Source organism: Enhydra lutris, unplaced genomic scaffold (assembly GCF_002288905.1).
Source record: "Enhydra lutris kenyoni isolate GAN:26980312 unplaced genomic scaffold, ASM228890v2 scaffoldscaffold15, whole genome shotgun sequence".
Lineage (NCBI taxonomy): Eukaryota > Metazoa > Chordata > Mammalia > Carnivora > Mustelidae > Enhydra > Enhydra lutris.
The window spans coordinates 19294304-19302919 of NW_019154099.1; positions in this window are offsets into that span (position 1 = coordinate 19294304).

An 8616-nucleotide genomic window follows, 5' to 3' on the forward strand; every position below is an offset into this window, starting at 1 on the left:
ATTGATAATTTTATAATCCTTAAGTCAAGATAGATATATATACTATCACTTTAATATAATGAAATACATATAACACTTGTTTGTGCACAGGATATTTTAGTATCATGGTGAATATATTAACTCAACCAAGATCATTATAGACTGGTTGGAGGTGTTCAGTGAAGTTCTCCTGGGATGAATCTTTAAGTATAAATTAAAAAAAAAATAGTAGGGATACTTATATAGAGTGGGTTTAGAATAAATTGAGTAGAGGAAAGCAAATGCTTGCTAGGCATATGGAGGTAGAAACATTTGGTACTAGAAAATGAAGTTCAAAGTCAAGATAGCAATAAATGTTTGGGAGATAGGTCACTTAAGTTTAAGTAGGAATGGCATAGTCACAGTTGTATTTTAGATAGCTGACTCTGACTACATTTTGGAGACTGGATTAGAAGCATGCATAGAAGTAGTATAATTAGGAGGTGAATATATTTGAGATCTATGGTGAATTAATTTGCTGGGACTGCCATAACAAACTGCTACAGACTAGGTAGCTTAAACAGAAATTTATTTTCTCGCAGTTCTGGAGGCTGGAAGTCCAAGACCAAGTGTTGGTGGAGTTGATTTCACTCTGAGGTCCCTCTCCTTGTCTTGCAGATGACTATCTTCTTCTGGTACCTTCACATGGCTTTCCCTATGCAAGTCGATGTTTTAATTACCTCTTCTCATAAGGACACCAACCACCTTGAATTAGGGCCCACAGACAGATCTCACTTAACCCAAATTACCTTATTTGAAAAGATTTATATATTTATTTGAGAGAGAGAAGGAGAGAGAGAGAGAGAGAAAGTGTGAGCTGGGGAAAGGAAGAGAGAAACCCAAGCAGATTCTATTCTGGACTGAGCCCAGATCTTGACATGGCACTCAAACACACAACCCTGAGATCATGATCTGAGCTGAAACCAAGAGTTGGCTGCCTAACTGACTGTACTACCCAGGCTCTCCATGACCTAAATTGCCTTTTTAAAGACGTTATCTGCAAATGTGGTCACATTCTGAGAAACTAGAATTAGCAGTGCCAAATGAGAATTTCAGGTGAAGACACAAGTCAGCCCATAATGCATGGAATGCATATGAGGAAGATGGAGTAATGATTTGTGTCTGGATATTTTTAAGAATTATTATTATAATCACATAATTCCTTCTCTCAATAAGTAGACACATTCCTAGATTGATAGATAGCCTGATTACTATTTATCTGAAATCTTTGAGAAATACCACTTGAGCTTAATTTATTTGCTGAAAGCAGGTGATGTTCACTATGAAGGAGGAAAGCAAATGCTGAGTCAATTTAAAACCAAGAACAGGTAAACTAACCAAAGCAGTAGTTCTCACCCTGGTTATACATTGGAATCACAGAGAGAGCTTATAAAAAATATATTTATGCCAGGGGTCCACCTTAGCACAGTTAAATACGAATCCATGGGTAGAGCCTAAGTGACAGTAGTTTAAAAAAAGTCTCCCTAGGAGATCCCAACATGTAATGAGAATTAAGAACTGTTGGAATGGAGGAAGAGTATAAGCAGAGGAGAGAGCAACTGGGGAAAAAATGGAGCTTGAAGCCCTGACATGATTTGAATGTACAATTGGAAAATGAACACAGAGCAAATTAAAGGTAAAAGCAGACAGCCTATGCAGTGGGGAGCCTAGTCAGGCAGAACATCACAAATATGGTGTTTCTGTGACTAGAAGCACTGATGTGCTATAATCTCAAAACAGACTCAACTCTAAGAGAAGAAGCTTCCAAATGCTTTTTATTAATGATGTGTGTGTGTATGTGCATGTAAGAATGCATTGATGTTATATGATTTTTAACATAGAAGGCTCTGCAAGCATCAATCTATAGTTGCCCTGGCTCAATGGACCACAGCAGAAAAGTCTGTGTGGAGATAAACACTGTAAAACCAGGGGCTTGGGGGGGGGGCACCTGTCCAAAGTAGAGGTGGAGCTTTCAGCAAGGGATGTAGAACCAGAGGAACACAGGATGGATGTCTCAGAGGACCCATGAAAGGACCCACAACCTTACACATTCTGCAATGTCTAGCCCCCATATGCAGCAAGCCTGACTAGGGGAGGGAAGAAAACTTACTGGTTGAGGTTCATTGCTTAATTGACTATCTTCATTGTAATTTGCAGGGACCGTAGGGAGATCGGTTAAATAAAAGAGACTAGAAAAGTTATGGGACCTGCCCCAGTTTCACACAGAGGAAAGTGAAGAATTATTTTCGTCTTTCACTTAGGAGTTAAGAGAGACACTGTATGACCAAAAATCAAATTGATTTTTTGATTATACTTGATTGGTCCATTTTATTTATAATAAGCAAGGGGAAAAGAGCACAGGAACAGATGCAGCCTGAAAAAAAAAATTTTCCTCCTTCAAAACATTTGCAGATAGATTGTAGTGAGTTTCCAATGAGCAGGTAATAAAAATTTAAAAAGGTCTCAAGAACTGTCCTTCAGAAAATAAATTAGTACTGCAGCTTCCCTTGTGACGGTCAATAGCATTAGATGGAGTAGAATAGTCCCCACTAAGAACCAGTTATAAAGGGATCCTTAGGGTACTTTAACCTGATGGCAGCAGCATTCTGGAATGATAACCTAGGCTCCTCAAAGATTCTGTCTTGTTTTGTATATGTGCTGCCGAAGTGAGCACGATTCTGTCTTGTTTTGGTGTGTGGATTTGGATGGAAGGGATAGGCTAGGATGATAGACTGTGCCTAAAGTTGAAAGTTCCTCTAGTCCCTATTTTTGTCTTGATAATAGGTGAGCATATGTAAACTGAAGTAGCTGTAGTTTATTATTTTGTTTGTTTATTGAAATCAAACCAGGAAACACCATTTTGAAAACACCTGTAAAACCTGGCACAAAGAAGGATCAAAAGAGCATTGAATAACCTTCCAGTGAATAGGACGACCAACTTTTAAAAAAATTTTTTGGTGTGACCAATTTTTTTAAAAAGATTTTATTTATTTATTTTAGGAGGTGAGGGGCAGAGGGCAAGGATCTCAAGGAGACTCTGCGCTGAGTGTGGTGCCAGACATGGGGCTCCGTCTCACAACCCTGAGATCATGACCTGAGCTGAAACCAAGAGTCAGACTGCTTAACTGACTGAGCCACTCAGGTGGCCCTGATGTGACCAATTTTTAATATCAAGGCTATGTGGCAATAATAACAGTACCAGTGGTGTTAGAAATGTCAGTTCCCATATTCCTGGCTTTGGAAGAAGGATTTACTTTTTGGATTGAATAGCCCTGAATTTCTAGTATGTTTTAGGGATAAATAAGCCTCATGAGGGAAAATGTGGCCTTCTTGACAAGTTTGGTAAATGCAGACCACAGCTATTAGTTGAAAAAAATAAATAAATATAAATGTGATGGTCTTATAGGATGCCAAAGCCTGCCCTATCAGCTACAAAGAGAGGGCTCAATTATGTTAATCAGAACTTTTTCTGTTTTTAAAGATTTTATTTATTTATTTATTTGAGAGAGAGAGATAATGAGAGAGAGAGAGCATGAGCAGGGAGTGGGGAGGGCAGAGAAGCAGACTCCCTGCTGAGCAGAGAGCCCAACATGGGACTTGATCCCAGGACCCTGAGATCATGACCTGAGCTGAGGCAGATGCCTAACTGACTCAACCATCCAGACGCCCCTAATCAGACCTTTTTTAATGCCCATTATTTTTTCCTGATATATTTCCCTACTTCAATCCTTTTAAATTTCTGTATATTTTAATATATAATTCTCTCATCATTTTCTCAGTGAAAAGATAAAATTCTCTCAAAACCAAGTCTGACAAGGAGCCATAGGAAGAAATGCCGTCTGTAGGGACAGTTCATATTAACAAAATAGCTTTGTTTTTCCTTAAAATATGGTTTCATTACAGTTTCACTTCTCTGTTCAAAGCTATACACTGCTCTAAATGTATTGTTAGAGTCTTACCCTAATGACCAATCAGTGATAGTTACATACATTATGGAATTGATCATTTTGAGGAGAAACTGATTTTGTCATGTTCTGTGACTATGCTCACAGTACTCAAGAGTTCATGTGCTATAAAATCATGTGACCCCCTAACTCCCTCCCTTTTTGTGTTTTGTCCTTCCTCTTCACCTCCAGATTCTGCTGAGTCAGGACACTTCCTCCTGGTTGCATGGCTTCTACATTTCTGTTGATATGCCCTATACCATGGTGCCTTAAGTGGTATACTGTGACACACATGCTCCTGGGGTCACTCAACAACCTTGAATCCATCAAGCCTTCTGCTTTTCCCATTCTTACCTCCTTATTGTAAATTCTTCTGGTGCTGACTTCAGGCTAGACCCATCACTCTCTAGCTTTTCTACATCACTTCATTATCTATGGCTTCAGTGGTTGCATTGCCTAAGTATTTTCATCCTTTCATATCTCTTTTCTCATTTCTTTCAGTAAGCCATGTTCTTCAGAGTTGTGAGCATTCCTGAACTCAACAAAAGTGTAAAGATTCTATGGTCCTTTCCATTGGAATCATACACCATACATTTCATTGCCCCTTTATGCACTGTCATCTCCATTTCTCATTTATTTATTACAAATTTACTTCTCAGATTTACTAAGCAGATTTGTTTAGCAATTCTTTTATCATTAGTATATCCTAATGACTTAGCCCTGGTGTGAACTATTCTAGACTCATTTTCATCATTGGCAGCATTTATATATTCACATTAAGGAAATGTGAACAGGCAGATTTATGTGGATTTTGGTAAGGTAGTTAACAAAATAAGTTAATCAAAATCTAAGTCCCTAAGAAAGTAGACTCAGAACAGTTGGCAGAAGCTAAAATGAGATGGATTTCAACTTAATAAGTAAAGGAAGTTCTACAAGTCACAAATGTAGAGATACTGTCTCGTAGTTGTAATTCTGAACTCACTACTTTATCTTTGTAAACAACTCCTACCTGTTTAGCTACTGCTTAGTCTTTAAGACTTTTATTGAGGGTATTTTCCTCCACAAAGCTGTTACTTATCCTCTCCTCTTCCAGTTAGGTACTATTCTTTTGTTCTTCCATAACATTGCAATTTTACTTCTATAAAGGCACTTTTCATTTTATTATAGCATCTGTTTATTTGACTTTAATTCAGCCCCTTGTGTTTGATTGTAATAAGTATATGATTGAACCGTTAAAAAACTATTAGTGTATCTGAGCAAAATAATCTGTTTCCCAAAGGTAGGGAGAAAGGGGAGACATAGATACAAGTTAGGAAACAGTATAAACTAGAGTGGACTTAAACGTGTTCTACTGGGAAAGGAATATGAACTTACACTGGCCATATATAAACATTTAAAAAAGAACATTTCTTAGATTGATTACTAGCAATATTGTAGCTTCAAAATTCAACATTAGTGCCTAAAAATTCTGTTTGGTGTATCAACAGAGACATTTACTCAATTGAGAATTATGTATGTAATGTATTTTAATTTATGTGAGCCTCTAAATGCTTCTGGAAGCATCATAAAATTAATTCTTTTTCTGACTTATTGCAGAGATTGTATAAGAAAATTTGATGAACAGTAACAAGGAAATTAAATAGTCTTTAAAATAGTAGAAAAAGAGAAAGGGAATTTTACCTTAAATATATTATCTCAGTCTTCGATCTTCCTCTAAGAAAAGGCAGAAAACCTTTAGACAAGATAAGAACAATGAAAAGATCATGCAGCTCTAGAAAGAAATATGTACATTGGCAAGATAATATTTTTAGATTTTAGAAATCTAAAGCAATTTAGCAATTGCTAAAGTTAAGCAATTTAGTGTAATGTCATGGTCATGTGTGCAGTGTGTTCCATAGAGTGACAGATAGGCTCACTTAAGCTGTTGTAATGATTGATGTAGATGGCCTCAAGATTGATTCAGTCCCAACAACAGGTATCAATAATGAAGAGAGACAAAGGAATTGATGTTTTTGCTGAAGTTCTGTTCACATATAGATATAACTTGAGTTCTTAATTCTGAAAACGAGAAGTTAGTGCTACTGGCAGCATGTGCTTTTTATAAGTTTATTTTGTGGAAGAATATTATTTTGTTGGTGGAAGTGCTGTAGAGTTAAATAAAACATGTGAGAGAAGATAAGAGATATAGTTTACTAATGTTTCTAGACCAAGCAAAACCTAAAAAAGAAGATGATTGGCCAGAGTAAATTCCACACATGCTACTTAATTCTAGTTCTAGCGTATTCATCAAATACATTAGGGCTCCTAAAACAAAATCTCATGCTTCTAAGTGTGACTTCATTCCTCAATCACAGTAGCATTTATACAAATAATTTGACCATTCTAGACCTTAGTTTCCTTGTTTAAAATATGGGGATGTTTAGAGTACCTCTAAGGTTCTTTGCTACTTTAATGTTTTCTGTGTTAGATTTACTGAGTGTACTTTTACTGAACTTCAATATCATCCTCCCTCTTAGTGTCTTCTTGAGAATACTTTGGGCGTTTTAGTACATTTTTTATGAATTATGTATGAATTAATTATGTACTCTGATAAAGTGAGTCTGTGAGCTAGGGCTTTATATGATCATCACAATGTCTTAATTATGTAAGAAATGTGTTGAATGGTACATTCCAAAAATACTTAGATATCATATTAATGAACATAGGATGGTTTTCTCTAAAATAAAAGGTATAAATATATTATTTTTATTACTGAACTTGGAAAACATAAAAAAGTCAGAGTTTAAAAAATTCCATGTTTAATGCATCACATACTTGCTTTTGTCTATGCATGTTTTTCTTTATACTTACACATATATGATTGCTATGTAATTAAGTTTGTACTAATTAAGTATGCTAATGCTTAGAATTATACTACTATACTAATTAAGTATACTGATACACACTTGTGTACTAATGTTTTTTTCAACTGAACTCGATAAGTACTTTCTAATGTCATTCAATATTTTACAAATATTAAGAGCAATGTAATATTTTATAATATTATATAACATACATTGTCTCATTTATTTTTAAATGTTAAGCACTTTTTCTATTTTCTACTTTAGAACTAGTGTTGTAATAACCATTTGTAGATAACATTTATAAAGAATTACCCTAGAGTGTAAAATATCTGTAGCTTCATCCAGAATGCCTTATACAATGGAGCCCCTGATTAGCTTTCTTCCCAGCTCTCCTGGGCTCATTATGCCCCAGCCAAAGTTTCTTGTATCTTTGCTTCCAGGGAGCTAGGCTCCATCTTCCCAAATGATATATTAACAACGTCAGTCATTACTCTCCCACACAAACAAAATAACTGCAACAACAAAATCCTTTGCTTGGCTATTGCTATAGTCAGGATGTTTGTCCCCCCACCGTGCAACCTCCCCCCCGCCAAAAAAAACTGATATGTTGAAACCTAAAGCCCAATGTGGTGGTATGAGCATGTGGAGCCTTGTGGGTGATTAGGTTATGAGAACAGAGCACTCATAATGGGATTAGTGCCCTAGACAGCTCTCTTGCTCTTTCCACCTGTGAGTTATAATAGGAAGAGAGCAGTCCATAAAGAAGCCAACTCTCACCAGACACTGAACCTGCTAGAACCTTGATCTTGGAATTTCCAGACTCCAGAACAGTGGTAAATCAATTTATGATGTTTACCATTAAGGAAAGCTTTTCTTTATTTCCATTTTTAAGTTTGTTTGTTTTTTTTTGCTTCTTCTAAGATTTATTTATTTATTTTAGAGATGGTGAGAGTGGAGGGGGTGGAAGGGGCAGAAGAAGAGGGAGAGACAGAATCTCTAGTAGACTCTGGGCTGAGTGTGGAGCCTGACATGGAGCTTGACCCTTTGACCTCAAGATCACTCCCAGAGCTGAAACCAAGAGTCAGACCCTTAACCGACTGAGCCACCCAGATGCCTCTCCATTTTTAAGTTTTTATAGTGCCTTGTGCTTTTCACTTACAGAACTTAGTGGTGTCTCTCTAGTGCTCATATAATTATATATTTCACATTTTTATCTTATTAGAGTATGTGCTATGAGAACAATGACTTTGTGTGTATGTCTCACTGTTGCATCCCCATTGTTTAGCAAATGGTTTATTACATAGCAGCCTACTCACCATTTTTAAAGAAATAACATTTTTTATTTGTAGAATATTTCCCTAAACTTATTACCATCATCCTTTTTAAAAATACAAATTATCCAAAAGAGTATCACCAAAAAACCCAAAATAATAGCAGAAAAAAACAGCTGTATAAAATAGATTAAAAAAATAACTTCAATTAACAGTATAACATCCCCATAAGTTCCATGAAAGATGTATAGTATGTGACAGAGTTTTACAGTAGGGAAAGGGAAACCCTATGGGAGATAAATTAAGCAAAATGAAATTTTTAGCAAGAAGAAATTGAAAATGATAAAGGACAGTGAACATGGAAAAATGGATTTTGGAGCACTGAGGTTCTTTTGGTAGAGTTGACACTGTAGTTTGTTTGGAAGGGAATGGAGAATGGAATATCAAAAGATATATTAGATAAGGGTATAAAAATGCTGGATATTGTTCATTTATTTATCCAGTACGTACTTCTTAAGCATCTCTCATGTCAGGTATTAT